The 21,261-nt window shown below is 33.9% G+C and overlaps 1 protein-coding gene across 3 annotated transcripts in view; it reads right to left on the bottom strand.

The window, feature by feature from the left end:
- The window catches only part of Gtdc1 (glycosyltransferase like domain containing 1), a 369,864-nt gene that overhangs the window by 314,001 nt on the left and 34,602 nt on the right, over positions 1-21,261 (bottom strand). Inside the window, exon 1 of one of the 3 annotated variants that reach the window (XM_033757212.1) lies at positions 15,745-15,765. The exons of 1 other annotated variant lie outside the window; for it this stretch is intronic. The gene's annotated coding sequence lies outside the window, so the exon portion shown is untranslated. Of the gene's footprint in view, positions 1-15,213; positions 15,234-15,744; positions 15,766-21,261 lie in introns of those variants that run through there. One more of the 3 variants, XM_033757213.1, reaches the window with a different exon arrangement.

Raw genomic sequence — 21,261 nt, forward strand, 5'->3', positions numbered from 1 at the left:
GATTAAAATTATATAAAGAACTCTAAAAATTCAACAATAAGGAAACTACCCATTAAAATAGGCAAAAAATTATTTCAATGGCACCTCAGAAAAGATGACAGACATGACAAATAAGCATATGAAAAGTTGTGAAACTCTTTAGAATTGCAAATTAAAAACACTACTTACTACAAGAGTTAAAATTCAAAACATTGACAACAACAAATAATAAAGGAAATATAAAGCAAAACAGGAACTTTCATTAATTTTTTATGAAACTGTACAATGAAACTGCCATTCTGGAGAACAAATTTTTTGTTTCCTATAAAATTAAACATATATATGCAACATAAAACTGAGCAACTGTGTATTTATCCAAATAAGTTAAACACAAAAACATCCACAGAAATTCTTAGAATACCAAAACATAAAGGCAGCCAAAGTGCCCTCCAGAGGGTTAATGTATAAATTGCGGCAAATTTACAAAAGGGAATATTAATTTAGGACTAAAAAGAAATGAGCTGCTAAGCCACAAAGAAGACATGGAGGAACCTACATTGCTAAGGGCAATGTTGCCTTGTTGATTACAACAAACATACTACTATGGTAGGAGATATGAGAAAGACCAGCAGGGAGAGAGGGAGACATCCTCTGTACATTCTACTCAATTTTGCTGTGAACATGAAAATGCCCTAAAAAATAAAGTGTGCTCTAAAAATAAAATGATTTCAAAATAAAGTCCAAATCTTGCATATACAATTAATGTGGAAATGTTATACAATGGTTCTTCTGCTCATGTAATGTACTTTTTCTTTAAGATATGTCAGATTTCTTGAAAAGGACCTTTCTCCAACATAAATTTAAAATATGTGCTTTACTGACAAATTCAACAGGCTTCCCATATTGAAGAATAGTTCTTACAGTTTCACAATGATAGCATTACTTTCACAATGATGGTTTCAAAAGATTACATTCCCAATATCATTTAAAAAACTAAAAAGCAAGATGGGCGTGGTGGCACACGCCTATAATCCCAGCACTTGGAAGGCTGAGACAGGAGAATTATTGTGAGTGGGAGACCAGCCTGGGCTACATAGTGAGTTCCAGATCAGTCTCAACTACATAGTAAGACCCTGTCTCAAAAAACAAAAAAACAAAAACAAAAAAAACACGTACAAAGCAGCTAAACTTTATATTGACTCCAAGGTTTTATATTATATAGAATTGATTTCTTCATTCAATCCCCTTAACATTTATTTTTCTTTGGCAATCTATGAAAGATGTGTTTTAAAGCTTCCCAATAGTTAACGATTTTTAAACATTAGCAATTAATTTAGACAATTCATTTCAAAAGCAATAATTAAAATCTAATGTCAGGATCTTTTACTACTTTCTTGTTAAGAATACAGAGACTGCAAATAAATTGAAAAGGATGGCAAAAAGAAGAAACTGCTAGCCCAGTATCTACTGCAGAAACAACAAAGTTAAAAATACAAAAAATAATTAATATTCCATTGCCAATGAAACAAAGACATAGACAAAATCATAATCCACAAAGTTTTTTAAAAGCCAAATTATGTAATATGTGGACTCAAAAGGTATAAAAATGCTGAAAGCCAAACCACACCCCTTCAGATCTCAAGAGGGATAAAGATTTCCCTAAAATTAGTACTGTTCTAACAACCCATTCAAGGAAACTCCGACTGAAGACATCATATTTAGATATTCAAACTCTGATTGGAGTGATCATATTTATTCACCTAGAATTAGAATGGTTTCTCCAGTAAATACACCTATACCACAAAAGACAGAAGAAAACCAGTAAGATATTATAAGTGTACATAAGCTCCCTCCTAAATCAGCATGATTGATAAGTAGGGTAAAAGAAAGGAGAAGCAACTATCACCACTTGTCATACAGGCTCACTAATAAAAGTGCCTGAAAGTTATAGTGACCTTCACAGCACTACGAAATGAGTGAGAAATGTAACCAGAGCAACATGGCTATATCCAGTAAGGAAGTATCTGAGGTAACAAACCCAAATAAAAGTAAACACTGATGCCATTTCTCCCCTCCCTCTAGCACTCATATACATGTATCTAACCTCATACTTTTTTTCAGGTAATATCCATTTTTAATAGAACTGAATGCATACAAATATAATTAAAAATCAAAAAGCAACCAGGAGGAAAAAAAAAAGAAAATTGTATTCAGAACTATCAAGGATTGGAGTGGGAAGATATAAAGAAAAGAAAATGTCCTAAGGAACAGAACAATTTATACAAGAAGTTTCTACAATCTGAAAGAGAATGTGAGCTACTTCAAAGTAAAAGGGGTCAAGGAAAACTATGATATATCTAGGAAAAGAAAAGCCAACGAAAAGAGAAGGAAAAAAGAAAAGTGTAATGGCTAGCAAAACAGGAAAAAGCTAAAGACTGAAAAAAATACAAACATAAAACTAATGCCACAAATGAAGCAAAACCACCAACAACAAAAAATCAAAACAGAACACTGAGTACTAAAACATAGAGGAAAGGACAAAACATTTTTAAAAATGGAAAAAATATTATGAGACCTGAAAAAAATGCTGGATATTAAATGCAGGACCTTGCACATGCTAACCATATGATACATAGGACTACATTCTCAACCATACTTACTTACTTGCAAAAGGAAAAACAACAAATAATAGAACAAGAGGGAAATGGCAAAGATATAATAGAAGAAAACTTTTACTTGGGAAAAGGGAAATAATTTAAAAAGAAAATCTTCAGAAAAACTAAATTAATATACTAAAACAGCCAGGCGTGGTAGCGCACGCCTGTAATCTCAGCACGCAGGAGGCTGAGGCAAGAGGATCGCTGTGAGCTCGAGACCAGCCTGGGCTACATAGCGAGTACCAGGTCAGTCTCAACTACATAGTGAGACCCTGTCTCAAAAAAATGAAAAAAAAAAAAGGCTATAGTAAGACAAATTTTCACTAGGTTATAGCATTTATGGCTGGGCAATTAGGTGTGATCTGTCAATCACGGAGATCTAGGAAATACTCAGAAAGATAGTTCCCAAACCTTATACCTAGTACCAATCAGAGAATGCTATCTTCAATTCTTCTTGCAAGTTGAACAGGTTTTTGACAGGATGGCCTAGACCTGACATTAAGTCTGAGAAGTGGGCGATACAGAAGATAGCTGCCATTAAGTTTCTGACCACTGTGTTCTTTCATAGTGGTCTACTCTCATGCTATAGAGTGTACTTCCCTTACTACTTTTAATTTGCCACACAGGCTCTGGAGAGCATGTTTTCCTTGCCTACCTTTAATAAAAGTAAAACCTCAGAACCTTTTGTGTTTGTTTTGTCTAATTCTTTGTTCAGGACAAGAAGAGCCCAGAAAGAATCTCTAGGAGTCCCTAGAACCCTAGAAACTAGAAACATATCCAATTATGAAAATCAATTCTCACCTTTTACTTTTCAATAGCAGCAGTCACCATTATATGCAGATGGTAGGTAGTACATTCAGAGTGGTAAGGGAAAAATATGAAATCCCTTCAGATGAAGTATCTGGCTGAGATGATCAGCCAAATTGTCCATAAAGCTTAAAAGCAACCTATAATTTCAAGTGTTCAATTATTTAATAAATACAGTATCCATGAGCTCTTAAGAAAAAAGTATATACACACACAAATATATATGTGTGTGGATATATACATATATACATGTATGTGAGTGTGTGTATATAAAACCAAAAGAGAAAACCATCTGTTAATCCAATTCAGTCAGATAAGAAATGAACAAAAAAAAAAATTAAAAATGAAGAAACTGAGATATGTATCGTTATAAATAAGAACTTACTTTATTTTTGCAAGATGAAGACAGAACAAGTTCATGGTCCTCTGAATAAATGGATCTTTAAAAAAGAAGCGGAACTGACAATGTATGATTAATATACTAGGTTGCTTAAACACCACTTTCCATTATCAAGTGCAAAGAAAAGGAAACCAAAAAGGTGCATTATACAATAACAGGTGAAAATTAAGAAGAATCATTCCTATAATCTACAGAAACACCAAAGAAATAAGGTTCTTCCTTTTCCGGTCTTCCAAAAATAGGATTTTAATAAGTGAATACAGGCACACCAGAAATAAGTGGCGTTTCCACTAGCTACTGAATGTACTAGGACATGGCCACTGGACCTCTGCTTTTATGGTGTTAAATGGACTTAATACTGACTCCTTTTGAGAAAGAACAGAGGTTCTGGGCTTTTGCTATCCATGTATTTATTATATAGAGTCTTTTAAAACACAACTAAATGAATAAAAATATTCTTAAATTTTAAAGATTGCACTTAAAGTAAAATGCAAACATAATCAAATTGTATAAGCCTGTTTAATATTATTCTATAGGATTCAGTATCACTCAATCTAAACTGACCAGAGAAATTTATTTTAAAAGAAAATATGGCAATTTTATGAGAGCATCAGTCCCCCAGAAAGATATTGTCTCAGGACAAATTTCCTGAGATAATTTATCACAATTATTAAAAAAAAAAAGTAGGTAGTAAGCATTGAATGTCTTTAAACACAAAAAATCAAGTAACTGGGAAAATTAATTATAAAATAAAAGTGTTTCACAGATTAACAAAGTAAAAATTTAACATATCAAGAATTAAGAGGTGGATAAAAGGAAATATGCTAATTCATTTTCATAGTAGGAAAAAAGTGATATGATAATAGCTAACTCTTAGACTATAATCTTGATCTCTTAATATTTTTCATAAGTTTTCCTTCAACCTTAGTGAATTTCTTATTGTAAAAGATCATATATACTTGCCATAAATCCTTAAGTTTTAATTTCTTTTACATCTGTTAGAATCAAGTAATACTAATTATATTTAAACAAAAATAATATGTACAAGGATCTATCCTTATTATTATTTTCTTATTCCACCAACTATAAACCTATGTATGTATACGGGTATGAGTAGGTGTGGGTGTGACTGTGGGAAAGTGACAGAAAAAAATGTGTAATGTTCCAAATTATAATGACTATCAATCTGTAGCAGAGTTCATCATTTTTTTTTAAGTTTTCATCCTTTTCTTATTGGTTACAGATTTAATAAAAATTTTCATTTTAACCACTTGGCAGGGCAGCATCATGAAATCATGAATCTGACTAAGAACAGCGAATCACATATACCTCCACATCTTTCTGTGCTTATTTATTCATTTAGTCACTCATTTATTCAATTAGTAACTAATGTCCACTATGAAGAAGAAATAAATTATACATTAAGTGGCCTTAAACATCTTATCTGAATGCCATCACATGCTTAATAAGAAAGTTTTTACTAGATGAATATAAAACATGTTATATTCTATTAAAAGGCATTAATCACATAAAATTTAGAATCTGAAAAAATAAATACCACTAAAAAAATTTAAACATTTAAATTATACTCAGAGAAGTCTATTTTTTTTTAATTTGCTGGATAGTAGACAAGAATTTTCTTAAAACAGCCATTTTATTCCACCAGTTCATTACACAAAAAAGCAAAACCTAAATAAATAAAAATGGCATCTTAACATACTGGTAAAGGGTTCAAGCTCTCCTATTGAGGAAAGGGACCATACTTCTCATTCTAGGAAAAACTGTTCTCTCACTATGGTTTCTTGTAGCTCAATACCTTCCATCTTGGGATTTTCCCTTGAAGTTATCTCCCTCTATAGAACGTAACAGTTTCATGGACTTTTTGGTATAGGGGAAAATTATAATATCTTCTTAGCATTATAGCATTCTTAGCATTATAACATTCTTTCCCCTATGAACAAATTCAATCAAGTGCCACAGTTCTAATTCCTCACTGTGTTGTTCTTTTGAAGAAATAATCACTAAGAATTTAACTGAAGGAATGATAGAATCACCAGATTACAGAAACCATTTACCAGAAATATTCTAAATTCTATGAGAGGCAAGATGAAGGTTTATGCAAAACCTAAAATGTTTAAAAACGTGTATACTGATACTTTGATTTACATCTATTTTTGCTCTGAAATGAAAGTACAAGATAACAACTCTTTGAAAAGGTTGAATATTATTTTCCCTAATTCAATTGCTTTTTTGAAACACACATATGATTACATTTGTCAGCTTAGTTTACATATGACTCACAAAAAAAGTGGTAAAGTCTCAAAGATGATGCAAACTGCAGGTATGCATAAGGAAATGCTAAAAACTATACTATTTATGTAGTACTAAGAGATCTAGGAAGAAGATTCCAAAGTATTTTTAAAGCATTCTTTGAAACTTGAAGTATATTTAGCACCAAAATATAGACTTTTTAAAAATATGAATAAGTAGTGAATTGCATATATCTTGTCATTTTTGAAAAGTATTTTGCTGGAAGACAATTTGATTACATATCACCTTCTTTTTGTTGTTGTTGTTCTTTTCTTTTGGGTTTTGGTTTTGTTTTTTCTTTTTCTATTTCTTCCCCCCCCCCGCTGGATTCTTCATACCGATATAGAACCTGAGGTGAAGAGAGTTAAGCTTTCCAGTTCAAATATCTTTAATGCAAGCAGCATCTAACCATAGAAAGTGAAGTTTTAGGCAGAAGTAAGAATGAGATACAAGGTATTAAAAAATATTGTTCTCCTACAGAATGGTAATAGAACAAAGACATGAGACAGACAGACAGAATCAGAGAAAGAGTGAGAGACAGAATGAAGCAAAATACGCCATGAACCATGGTTACAAAATGTTAAGATTGCTTAGTAAGTCAGTGAGTCAGGTACCTCATCAAGCTCGGAAATCAACATGTACTACTACTGCTATAGACAGTGGGACACAGATGCTGGGTTGCTCCTCATTAGGATGTCAAGCATGGTACTTGATGTCAAAGCTAATGTTCTGAGGAGATTTAGGCAAAGTTTCTAACAATGAATCATAATTAAAAGAGAGCAGTTTTTGGAGTCAAACAGACTTGGACTCTGGTTCTAGTTATGAGATTGCTTCAAATCTATTGAGTCTCAATTTTTTCATCAGCAAAATATACATCACTAAAATCATTTCCCAGGACTGTCAGCAGAAATAAAGCAATACATGTAAAGCACCTGTACACTACTGTTTGGTAGGAATAAAAAACGTATTCAATATATGTCCTCTTCTTCCTATGTCCTTTCATATTGTTCTCCACCTAATCCAGTAAGATCTAAGACATTCAAAACTGTACTTGTCCTAGCACTAACAACAAATGCTGCTAATTTAAGTTCTGATATAGTGTTTTAAAATACTATACATTGACATGGGTGTCCTGTGAGGGTTCCTTTCTTCCCTATGGAATATATCAGTCAGCCAAAAAGGAAGTAAGTGTACATAGCACAAAGGTGTGTAGACCTAGTGTCATCACATCCTGGTTCTAGTCATGCACTAGGCATGTGCTCTATGCAACATTACAGCTATGCTATACCTTCATTTCCTCATCTAGAAAATTAAAGTACTAAACTAGACCATTGAGGTTCTGACTTTTAAAATGGTACCCTTTGTCTACATGTTGCTTGAAATTCAACTGGACCAGGTAGTATGATGGAAATAAATATGAGGTTCACCTAAAATAAAAAATTGGCAAGCTGCCTAGAAAGAAAAGAGATAAATGCATAACAATTAACAAGACAGCTATCCTTACATATGGCATAAGCATCATGCTAGAAAAATTACACGATATAAAAAGAAATATTATATAATAAAATAAAAAGTAATACCTTGTCTAAAAAGCTGGATAAGAAAGGAAGTTGTGAAAACAGCCTGAACTAAGAGTAAAAAGTAGAACCAAAGGTCTCAATCAAGTGTCCTGTTTCTCATGTTTAAAATGTAAAAAGTAACAGCTAATATTTATTTGTCAAAACACAAAGGGGCTAAGTAAGACAATCTCTTAAGGATCCACTGAGAGCCAATACCATAAACTCTATGTAGAATATTAACAGTTTGATACAGATAACAAAAATTAAAAAGCTAAAAAGACACTACTGGAGGAAAAGAGAACTGGGCTGAAAGTACTCTGATATATAAACTGCCCTGCATGGCACGTAGGACCTTCCCTTTCTCCTTATTTCTCACATCACTCATGGCTTCATGGGGCTACTCACCGTTTCCTGATGTTGGCCCAAGTACCAGAAAATAAGGAAATTTGTCCAATAGAAATAAAATGGGTCAAAACAGACATGACAGTGCCCTTTCTTCCCAGCTGTTAAGACATCCTCGTAACCTGACAGATATTTTAACAAGTCTCAATGGTGAATGCATCAAGCAGAAGGTATGGGAAACAGGGCTGAAGAGGCTGGTCGAAGAACTGTATGTAGAAGCCACCTAGGCCAGTGTTGACAAGATCAAGCTTAAATAGAGGAGGGAAGTCTCGGCTGATCTGATCTGAATCACACGACTTCCTTGGCAAAGCTATTCCTATGGTAACATGGCCTCAAGTTAACTCAGCTGAGAAATGGTTCACAAATACCCTTCCTGGATTTCTTTCCATGATCAGCAGGAGGTCTTCTGACAATGTGGTTTCCCATATTTCTTGCCAGAAACAAGAAAGTGCACTGGTCAGAAATGCTAGGTCAACTTCATAGTTGTATTTCTCAATCAGTTAACCTCCAGATCAATAAGCTGGCTTCCCAAGAAGCCTTTCAAGAAAGCAAAAACACTTATCTACCATATAAAGCAATCCTGATTTGCTTGACAGTTAGGAAATTAATAAACTGACAAACACACCAATATACGTATAAAAATAGATATCTGTATATGAATTCCTAACAGCATTGCTAATGCAAGCCTATTCCTGAGAAAAGTTCACTCCTAAAGGGTCCAGCATATCAAATGTCTGAAAACATAAAGTTAAACACTAAACCTTGGATGGAGAGGAACCAAGCGAGGGAGAACCATTCTCTGAAGTTCACTGGCAGCCACACATCCCTTTGCAGAACGCTGCCCCTAATGTTCACACCACAACATACAGCATACATGTTTGTTATTTTGTTCTTCTAAACATGCAATAGTTCTTCCTTCCAGAATGTCCTCTTACCACCTCTTCTCAACTTGTCCCCTGGATATATCCTTTAAGATATAATTCAAATGTCAGTTCTGTCACATCTTCCCCAATCACTCAGGTAAATTTAACCATATCCTCCTGAATGCTGCCATAATAACTTGTGAACACCTCTCTCTACCAATGCTCTCAAATCAGACTGAGGAATCTAATCTGGTTACTCCCATCAACTGCTTACCCCCCACACTAAGACCCCTACATTCATCTATGTTCACACGTCCTATCATGGCACCCGCCATACTCTAAGTATACACAATTTGCCAGGTTATTGAAAAGGTGAAATAATTCTATACAAGTTAAAAATGGTATGAGTTAAGATGGGAGAAAGTAGGACCAGGTACGGTCTGTGTGAGAAGAGAACAAGGTCAAGAGCAGATTGGTCATGGTGGAGGCTTACTGGAAAAATGATGGAGACTTAGAAACAAATCACTGAAGGTCCTCAAAGGTCAATAAGGAGGTGTAAGTATGGGTAAAAAGACAAAAGAAAGCCACAGTAAGTTCTTAGAAAGAAGAGTAACATCAAGAATTTGGTAAGTAGCAGAATGTAGTTGTAAAAAGAACCAGAAATTGGAAGTTAGGGTGTGAATCCCCACCATACACATACTCTTATTCCATCACAACTAATGAGTAGCAAGTTATTTCACTTCTGTAAGCCTCCATTTCTTGTTTTATAAAAATTTGCTTGCCTATGAGTAGAGTGATCTCTACCTTACATAGTAGTTTTGGAGTTAAATAGTAAGTAGCACAGTAACTAAAACATTATACCCACCTACAGTACCCACCTACTATAGCTGGTTTAATGAACAGTAATACAGCAATGTAAACAAAGTGAATTAAAGGATAGGATGGCATGTGGAGGATCTTTAAAACACAAAATTACAATAGTTATCTGTTTGAAGTACAGGCATTATATAGTCTTCAAATCACACTGCCCTCAGTGTGATTAACCCTTAACTCAAAGAAGTCACCACTTCTCTCAGAACCTATTTCTGACATATAAACTAGAAAAATAAACTCAATTCTATTTCCCCAAATGTTTTGTACTGAGTATTATATTCATTCCGTAATAAAATAATACAAAATATTCTCTGTGTGTGTGTGTGTGTGTTTGTGTGTGTATTTGAAAGTAAACTATGAAATACTCTGAGACAGAAAAGGGGATGAATACCATGGGCAAGGAGTGAAGAACATTAAAGACACTGGGACGTAAGGGACACAGCATAAAAGACACTAAATAAAGAATGTCAAAGTCTTAGGAATATTCTCTCTTTCAGGGAAAAAAGAGCCTGAAAGAGATTATTTGGAATCTGTTCTGAGGTAAAGGACAAATACTTAAAAACAGATTAAAACTAAAGTTTGGGTGATAGACAATAATGTGAAATGAAGCTCTGAGAATTACCAGCAATATTCATCAGGGTGAGAGTTATGAGAAATGATGTTATATCTATGACTCAAATGAAAAACAAGAACTAAAGTTATAAAATTCAAAATGCAATGAGTAAAAAATGCCTAGCAAAGGTAAAGGACTTAATCTAGGGGACAGGTACTACAGGAAAGAGAGTGGGTAGTAGAGTTCAGAGGAAACTATTCATGTAACTGAAAAGTCAAGGTCATGTGGCATTAGCATGTTAAGCAGATTGGTAACTGAGGGGGGAAAAATCAACATTTGGCTAGATTGTAGTCACCACTGACCTTCAAAAGTGTAGTTCTAGTACAGAAGTGTGACCAAAGTCAGATTGCAAGGAGTAAATCATAGTTGTGTGATCCTAACACAAAAAAGCAGTTGCCAGTAAACTGAAGGTGAAATTCACAGATAAGAAAAAAGCACATTTAATAATGGAAGGGGAGACAGACTTCATCTCAAGAAAGCTTCTTAGGATTTTTAACACTTCCAGAGGACTGTGGCTTTTCAAAACTTCCCAAAAGATATATGTAGAATACATGGAAGTTAAATTCTGCTGCAACTAAAACAGAAAAAGAGGTGAAGCCATCCTAACAGTGTTCTAACCTTTTGATTACAAGAATCCCCACACCCTACATAAAGGCATTTGAATTACTGTTATATATACTAACTGTTCTACTGCAATGGACTGAATGTTTTTGGGCCTCAAAATTCATGAGATGAAGCCTAATGCCCAGTGTGATAGTATTTGGAGGTGGGGCCATTGGAATATAATTTAGAATCTAAGGGAGGAGCCTTTATAAATGAGAATGCCTTGGGCTCAGGATTTAACTCAGCGGTTCAGTGGCCTGCCTTTCAAGTTCAATCCCTGGTACCACAAAAAAAAAAGAATAAGTGAGAATGCCTTTATAAAGGAAGCCCAAGAAAGTTTACTTCCTCTTTTCTCTTTGCTCTGTGAGAATATAAGAAAATGAATGTCTGCAAACCAGAAAGTAAGCCCTTAATAGAAGAGATCTCCCAGCACCTTGATCTTATGCTCTCTATTATCCAGAACTGTAACTAATCCATACCTGTTGCTTAAGTCATCCAATTGATAATGTATTTGTTATGGAAGCCTAAATTAAGACATATAGGCAAGTCACAGTACATTTGGATGAGTGAATGAATTCCAGATTATCATGAACAATACATAAATAACAATCTCATGTTATGTTTTATAAATAAATATTTCTTTCCAATGGCCCTAAATTTCCATTTCTTAATCCCTATGTATATCTTGGTAAGACATGCAAATGTCTTTTTTGTGGTTCTATATGTAAGGCTCACTAATTGATATTTTACTTAAATAATACTGTTACTTTCAATTTTAAAATACTATAAATTGTTAGTTAATTTTCTCTCATTGCTGAGACAATATACCAGACACCCAGTTAGAGGGGAAGTTTATTTGGCTTACACTTCATAGAGGTTTCAGTCTATAATCAGCCAACTCCAAGGCAGAGAAGAAACAACATGGCACACACAAGGCAGCAAATGTAAGAGTGTTAACAGTGTCTCCCAGCCCTTTTTATCTTATTCAGACTACTTAGGGTGGATAGTACTCACACCCTTAATCCTTGGTTTTGAGCCTAAAATTGCACCATGAATCAATTCCAACTTCACATACTGCAGATCAAGCTTATGACCACATGTGGCCCTGGGGGGACATCTAGATACAAACCATAACATAAATCTCCCCCAAAATCATTTTAAAATAGTATTAATTCTAAAAATCATAATAGCTGAAGCTAAAACTCCCTTTAGTATCTTAAAGCTCCCAGAATCTAATTTGAGGCTGGCCTTCAAAAGGGAAGAGAAAGGCCTACACCTAGAAGAAACCCCACACTTTAAGGTGATGTCACTACAGGTCATGACTCAGAGGAAGGACCGGATGTACTCTGAATGTGGGATGAATGTGATTTGTTATAAGCAGAGAATGGACTGAGACATACTGTGTTTTCTAGATATGGCCACAATAAAATACAACATCCTGTATTCTCTTCTAGAAGTGATAATGATGCCCCTCTTATTAAGGAGGATCTATTTTCCTTTTTCCAATGTACTTGAGTGAAGCATTCATTGCGACTGCCTCAACCAGCAAAACACAATGGGAATGGCACTATGTGATTCCTAAGTCTAGGCTATGCAATTTCATTCACTTTGTTGCTTCACCATGCTCATTCTTGGAATCTAGCAGCCAGGCTGACAGGAATCCCAGGCCATGGAGAGACCATATATAGATGTTCCAGCTGATGGCACTAACTCAAGATCCCAATCGAATGCCAACATCAACAAAATATGTAAGCTTAAAAGCCTTTGAAATGATTGAGGCCTCAGCCACTGTCTGACTACAAATATAAGAAATTCCCCAAGTGAAAATAGCTGAGCCTTCAACAGCCACCAGAAATGCAAAAGATAATAATAAAGTAACTGCTCAATGTCTTTTTAAAAAGTGGGAGAGGAGAAGGTAGGAAACAGATTCTGCTTATATGTCAGTCACCTAACTTCAAAAAACATAGGTTCTATCAAAGTTTTAACTATTTTACTATTATAAAATGCTACATCTTATTAACAAATAAATATAATGCAAAAATGTAGGTATTAAGTAAAATAAATCAGACCCAATGATTAAATATCACATGGTTTCTCATATGAGAAGTCTAAAATATAAATTAAGAATAAAATAAAAGATTGATAACGGGAAGTAAGGCGACAGAACTTTCTCAAATGGAAAAGAATCAAGAGATGGAGAGGAGATAAAAAAAAGGAATTAAGATGTGTTATGAACATGTATCAACTCCCCACAAGGAATGCAATCATTATGTACTGTAACCATGTATTCATAAAATAATTCAGAGGTTAGAAAAAATAAAAAATAAAAGGTTTGCAAAATAAATGTGATTTGAGCCAATTTTCATCATTCTTACTCCAAGTCTACAAAAGTACAAATTACAACATAATCTATAAAGCTGACTCTTTATTTCTTTCTGAACACTGGAATTACACCAAAACAAAATGACCAAATAACACATACTATGGCCCAGAAAAATCCAATTTTCCCTGATCCTATGATCGACTGGGAAAAATCACAAATCAGAAGTCAGGAAGTCAGCCTTTAGTCCAACTCTTCTCATGAAAAATCATGTGATTACTAAGATACTCGTCTTCATTTAGCAAAGTGAAATCTCACCTATCCCACCTACTTTTTTTTTGATACCAGGGATCAAACTTGGGTCCTTGCACTTGTGAAGCAGGCAAGCAGAGGAACCACTGAGCTAAATCCCCGGCCCACCCACCTACTTTTAAAAGTGTTGTATTAATAAAATGAAACAGCATATGTAAGAAATGTAAATAATACCTTGTAAAGCATTATAACTATATACATACACACAAATACAAGGCAACAATTCATTAAGCATTATTTTATAATACAGATGATTATTTTAATTAATCCATATACTACGTTTATGTATAACAGATTTTTTAACATTACAGCTGTCTTACTTTTCTCGTTGCTGAGACAATATACCTAGAACACAAAGTTAAATGGGGAAAGGTTTATTTAGCTCGCAGTTTGTAAAGGTTTCATTCCACAATTGGCTGGCTCGGGGGCAGAGTGGCACATGTCAGAGGGCAACAGTTCATGGTAGCGGAAGAGAGCAAAAGTAACAAGGGACCTTAATAGTGTCTTCCTGCATCTTTTATCTTATTCAGACTACTTAGGGCAAGTAGCATTCACACTCTTTAATCCTACTGCTTTGAGCCTAGCTTTGAAAAATGCATCATGCCAGCATCAGACACTCTAGACCCAGCCACCTTCAAATAAGTCCCATTTCATTCGCATGAGGCTTTGGGAAGACATCTAAACAAAGACATAACAATACTACAACCTTATTTCAACTATTCTGCAAACTTTAATAGACATATTTAGTTGCAAATGTTAGTATAGAAAATCTTTATAATTTACTGAGGACTTCTTCCCTGTTTATAATCTATCCAAGGAAAAATACTAGCAATTAAATTCAAATCAGACAAAATATACTTATCTTTATAAAGGTCTGATAAGAAAGAGGTTTAAGTAATAAAATTACTATTTATGCATATATTTTTAGCAGAGTTCACTTTATCTAAGATTGTAAGCACTCAATATTTCCTTCTATATATATCTGAAATCACTCCATTATACAAACCCAATTCTTAATTTTTTTCCTTGTAAAATGAAACCATCTAACTGTACTTTTGTTCATAGAACACATCAACCTTTAACTTGATATTTGTAGGGAGGTTGAGTGTAAAGATTTTCTTTATATTTTCAAGCAGAAGTTTTATCTATTCCACAAAAAAAGTAATCCAATGAAAATAGTTTAGATAAAATTATGTCATAAAACATAACATTAGTCACATGCATGAGAAAAGCACTTGAAGTATGACCCTATTTGCTCACACTCTAGAAGCAAATATATAATCCATGCCGCCTTCTTAATCAATACAATCTAAATATTGAACAGCTTGGCTTACCAATATTATTTTACCAGCATACAGAAGGAGCCAGATCAGTCATTGGGAGATTAAACAGTTCAATTATCTACATTTCAGAAGCCTAGACCCTTGGAGAACAATCTTAAAGCCAAATATGAATCAAAAATAGAGAAACTTTACCTCTCAGTAACTTTCACACGTAAAGAATGAAAAAAATCACCTTTAAGTTTTAAGTAGCTTGGCACTGGCTGTAATCCCAGCCTCACAGAAGGTCATAGTAGGAGAATTACAATTTTGAGAAAAGCCTGGTCAACACAGGCAGAGCTATTGCAAAACAAAACAGTAAAAGTCTGGGACTGTAGCTTAATAGTGGAAGTCCTTGGTTCACTCACCAATACCACTTCACCCTAAAAAAAGAATTTAAGTATTACAGAATACACTATATAAATGCATATATTTAACATAAGGCAGTGAGTTGAACTGAGATGGAATTTGAAAAATATTTCAGTACAAGATCCCAGTAATGAATGCAACTGTACTGTCTACCTAGAATGTACCAATAAATTAAATTTTAAAAAAAAGAAAAATATTTCAGTACTTTTTTTGAAGTATTCTTTCCAGAATACAATCTTTTGAAACCTTCTCCATCAATCCCTCAATCTTTGGCAATTTACCCTCTTTTTAAGAAATTATACTGAGTAAGCCAGATAATAGAAGTAGGAAAGGAAGATTAAACAAACTATAACACTACCTTTGCATCAGCTTGAGTCTCTGATTTAAAAGTGCTTGGTAATCAATCAACTGTAGCTGAAAGAGAAACAAACTTAGTTGAAGCTCCTGCAAATCTGTTCTTGATCCCATGTTCCACTCTCTTTCCCAGAGGTAACCACTTGACTAACACATATGTCTATCATTCCTATCACTGACTAAACATCATCTAAGTGTAATTGCTTTTACAGAATTAAACTCCATAGCTACAGGCTGTGTCTGATATTGTCCTCTGTATGCAGCATGTAGTAATCAGAAGATTGTAATCATTTCAACACTACAAATAACTGTAAAGAAAAATTAATAAATACTTAGTAAAACTAATCAAATAGAACACACATTATCACAATAGAGAAAGAGATACAAATGTCTTCCTCATCTATGAAACTCAGCTATGTGCCTATTATGAAAATTTGATCCAAATATTGAAATACTGAAAACCTGAACTTTAATTTAGAATGCTGACTAAAATATAAAATATCAAAAAAGTTGAAGTGCAGAAAGCACGTCTTTAATCCAAACAACTCCCTATAAACTCCATAATTATAACTTATTCTAGTTTGTTTCATTACATTAGATATTATTTTTCTATATTCCCTAGACAGCAACAAATAACACCATGCATGAGAACTGATATAATTATGTGTCAGAAAAGACAGACCAGCACCTCACACTCCACACTCCCCTCTGTGGCTTCTTCATACCCCATATGTTGCTAATAAAACTGTCTGAATCATACCTATGAGACAATTTTAGTGATACAGTATCAGCCTCTTGGCTCTTCACAAGGCAAACTATATCACAAGAACTGTTACAAATGCAAATTTTAAGACTCAAGCAAGCACAAATCTACATTATATATATGTATATATCACTGTATGTGGCAAAGACATAAATACACAGTACTTTGGAACATTAAGAAGTTTCAATAAACTTCCAATTCCACTTTTTGATATTTTAAAACTTTAAAATGCCAACTTTAGTTATAAAGATACATAGAAAGTTCTGATAATCTAGTAACACATAAAATGCAAGGAATAAGTCACGAATTATCTTTTCATATTTTTAATATGATTAACTGAAATATTTCAGTTGAGCACTACTGATCTAATAGTTAAAACACAGAAACACCTTCAAAATAAAGATATCATCTAACCTCCCACCACCATGCTTTGTCCCTACCATGGATGTGTTAAAAATAATACAAACTATGTATATTATGAAATTTTTATATGAGTTCAGGTTTTAAGATATCAACTCAATAAGAGTATATACATTTTTTAAATTATCAAAAATGAGAAAACATAGTAGCCCAGCAGGAATGTCATATCTATATACTTTAATGTAAAACTATGAAGTTAAAAAGAACAGGATGATATGCTCTAATAAAATATATTTATTCACTGTAAGCTAAGTAAATACAAAATCCAGAGCTTTTAAAATACTGTGTTTTAAAAATGACTTCACCCATAAAATGTACTTTTTTTCTTTAATATTGAACATAGCTCCTATCAACACTACTAGATTGGCATTTTCACTTTCTTTTGAAACTATCAACTCTTTCAAGAAGGCAAAGCTGCTAATCACTACATGCCCTAGAATTTTCCTTTTTGAAAGCGAAGACAGACACAGTAGATTTATTCTTAAGACTCACCTCACCCCATTCTACTGTGTCATATAACACAACTGTGAGACAAAGCTAAAGGGTACTTTGACTAAGCACTCTTGCAACTTGGGATCTACATGTGCCCTAAGTTTCCCAAACAGAAACACTCCTAGGAGACTAAAAGAAAAAAAAATTAGCAAAAGAATTAGCAATCAAACAAGCAGATCAACAATAATGGCGGATGAGGTGATGTTCCTTCTGGGACCAGCAGCAAAAATCAAAATTCTTTATTCAACAGATTACAAACGTAGGCAAGGGCAACATGGTTCTCAGATGAGAAAGCTGTAGCTAAATCACTTAGGTTCTGGTCACCAAAAGCAAATATGAAAGAAAACTCAACATATATTAGGAATAAGACAGATCTAAAATTCTGTAATGTGAAAGAGGTTGGGGAGAAAAACAATAATTATTGTAAAAATTACCATGCCTACCTGGGCTAAGGGCTTCACATGTATTTTCATTTAATTCCTACAACAACCCTTCAAGGTAGACGTTACCCTTTTTAGTGGAAAAAAAAATGAAGAAAGAAGAACTGAACAACATGCTCAAGGTGTATTAGCTAGTGAGTGGTGGAGTAAAGAGATTAAGATCTGTCTTGACTCCAAAACTCTGTTTCTTTCTATACCATATTTTTCTTCCTGAGGGCCATAGACACAGTGCTCAGCAGGCAAAGGCTAATTAAATTATCCACCATGATGGAATCATCACAGAGCCAGGAAAGCAATTCCTGAAAAGTGTCATCACCTAGACCATTAATAATAGTATGCCCTGTAGAGTCAAGTGTGATGTTCAAGTACAGAAATAACTACAAGATGATTATTATAATGATAATATCATCCAGTTACCATTTACAGAGTGCCTATTATGTTTAAAGTACTGTACTTTATATACATTATTTGTTAATCCCCTGAACATCCCAGTCAGAAATGCACAGTTGGCATTGTCTTCATTTTACAACAAAAGAAAATGGGATGCAAAGACTAAGAACCCTGACAAAGACTCCTGCTCAAGTCAAATTCAGAGTCAAAATTTGAACCCAAGTCTCTAAACTGCTCAAGCATATGATAAAACCTTATATTTCTATCCTTTACAGAGCTAAATACTGCATGCAGGTAAATATTAATAAACAAGTGATTTTGCTTTTACATCTGGGATACCAGATGTGCAACAAAAAGTTGCTTAACTTCAGCAGTCTAGTATAGATAGAGAGAGTGAAAAGACATGAAGGTCAGTGTGTTCAAGGAAGAGGGAAATGATCAGATGACCTCCCCTTTTCTCTAAACTCTTCCAGCCTAGCCCACTCCCTACATCATTCTCATTCTGTAGGTTTAAGGTGAGACCAAAGAATAGACAAATCTAGTTAAGTTCCTGGGCGACACAGACTATGATACCACCACCCTAGAACTTCTTGAACTTTGGATTTTGTACACCAATTTCAGGCACCAAATTATAATGGCAACCAAGAAGACAGTATTTATCTCTGCCTTGTTATATAGAGATACAAATTTTAAACAAACCAGAAAATAGCCAAATAGCAGAGGGGAGACTAGCAAGGAAACTACAAAGTCTATATGCAGATACAGAATGAATCCTCAATAAGTCAGTAAACATTTAAAACACATAATCAAAAACACACATAATCTGCATTTTTTTAGAAGTTATAGATGTAAGGTTGTGGTGAGGAAGCAAAAATGTGGAAAAAATTACAAAGTATATAACTGACTTGTGAAAACAGCATAACAGAGAAAATGTTGCCCTAGACTTCTATAAAACCTTATATATTGGTTAAAAAAAAACAGGTATAATTTTTAGTAAAATAACATTAACAAATATTTCTCAGATGACCAATACTATTCTTAACAGCATAAAGTTAACATTCTTGGATGATAATAATGAGCTACAAAAGGCCAAGAAAATCTAAGGAAGCACATACAGAAAGATGGAGTCACTGTTCTCTTTTATTTACTGACAGAGAAAGAAACTTATTTTGTATCATAATGACAGACCCACCCATAAATGGAAATAGTAGCTTGTGGAATTAACACAAAATACAGTCCCAAACCACATCTGCTAGGGTACATAGAAAATTCAGTCTTATAAAACAAAAACACTATCATTTAAAATTATATCCTAGTGAAATTAACAGCTTATATAATGCATCCTTCCATTAAACAAAAATAAATATGTGATTTTGTTTTTGCTTCAACTGACATCAAGGCACTTCAAGCACCATTTCAAAAATAAATAACAACAGAAAAGCAACTATAAAGAAAAAGTTTTATAAATTTAACAATAAAAATGTAAAAACTTCTAGCCAGGCAGAGTATCAAGAGCCTGTAATTCCATTTACTCAGAAATCTAGGCAGGAGGATCACATGTTCCAAACCAGCCTACGCAACTAACTAAGCAAGATCCCATTTCAAAACATAATTCAAAACTTTTGCACAAAAGAAGACTTCATAACAAAGTGAAAAAGACAACCTATAAACTACAAAAATGTATTTCTCCAACACATAATTAACAATGGAATAAACAGCAGTTAGGAAAAAGATGTCAATAAATCAATAAGAAAAGTAAAACAAGTAAAAGACATGAACAAGTAATTCACAGAAATCTTAAATGACCAATAAATACACAAAATGATGCTCATTATCAACAATGAGTAGAGCAATGCACAATCCAACCCTATGAGATTCATATAAATCAGAATTTTTTTTTTTAATCTTACAGTATCACTGCTACCTGGGAGAAAATGAAACAAGAATTCTCTGACACTTCCAGGACAGAAAAAACTAATTTTTCTGGGCAATTTGACAATGTCTATCAAAACCAGTGATTTCATCCACAACAGTCTAATAAATCCATTTCATTACATATAATCAGAGCCAGAGAAATTCACACACTATATGAATATTAATACATAACTATTTATAGGAGCATTGTTACAATTGAAAAACATAGAAAACCTAAAAATGTCCAGCAACACCAAAGATCAACAGAGGTACAACTGAGCAAAAATATATTAAGCCTCCCCAAAAATCACTGAAATCACTGTTCAATGCTATTAAGGACTGAATTGTGTTCCCCTAAAATTCATATGCTGATGCCCTAATCTGCTGTGCTACAGAATGTTACTGTATGTGGAGAAAAGGCCTCTAAACAGGTGATAAAGCTAAAATGAGGCCATTAGGATGGGTCCAAGACTAATTTTACTGGTGTCCTTCCTTATAAGAAGATACATAAGACACCCAGGTTGCTTGCTTACATACCAAATCGAGGACCATATGAACAAGAAGGTGTTCATTTGCAAGCAAAGGAGAGAAGCAAACTCACCTTGATCTCAGACTGACAGATTCCATAACAGTGAGAAAATAAATCTCAATTGCTTGAGCCAACCAGTTTGTGGTGTTTTGTTGTGCAAACTCTTACAACAAGGCCTAATATAAATGGGCTCAAACCACTTTGGAGATAGAAAAAGGTAATGTACCTTACAAGATGGATACATCATACATATTCTTCCAGAATTCCTTCTTAGGCCTTCCTCTATTCTAATTCCCTCCAGTCACAAGAACTTATATTTGTCCTACCTTCAAATTATATATCTCAAATTGGTTTCTTAGTGTATCATTTTGAATCATAATAAATTTAACATTCTAAATAATACATTTTCATCAACCTGCCTAATATAACAGCTGATACTCCAGGACTTCCCGGTCACTGAGCTGTTCTTTCCACATGTATCTCCACTATTTTGGATACAGTTTGCTCCTTAAAGGTTCATATGCTAGAAGCCCGGACCCCTGTCCATTGGTGTTAAAGTGATAGAAATTTTAA

The sequence above is a fragment of the Fukomys damarensis genome, unplaced genomic scaffold, assembly GCF_012274545.1.
Source record: "Fukomys damarensis isolate Sample0158 unplaced genomic scaffold, DMR_v1.0_HiC HiC_scaffold_29, whole genome shotgun sequence".
Lineage (NCBI taxonomy): Eukaryota > Metazoa > Chordata > Mammalia > Rodentia > Bathyergidae > Fukomys > Fukomys damarensis.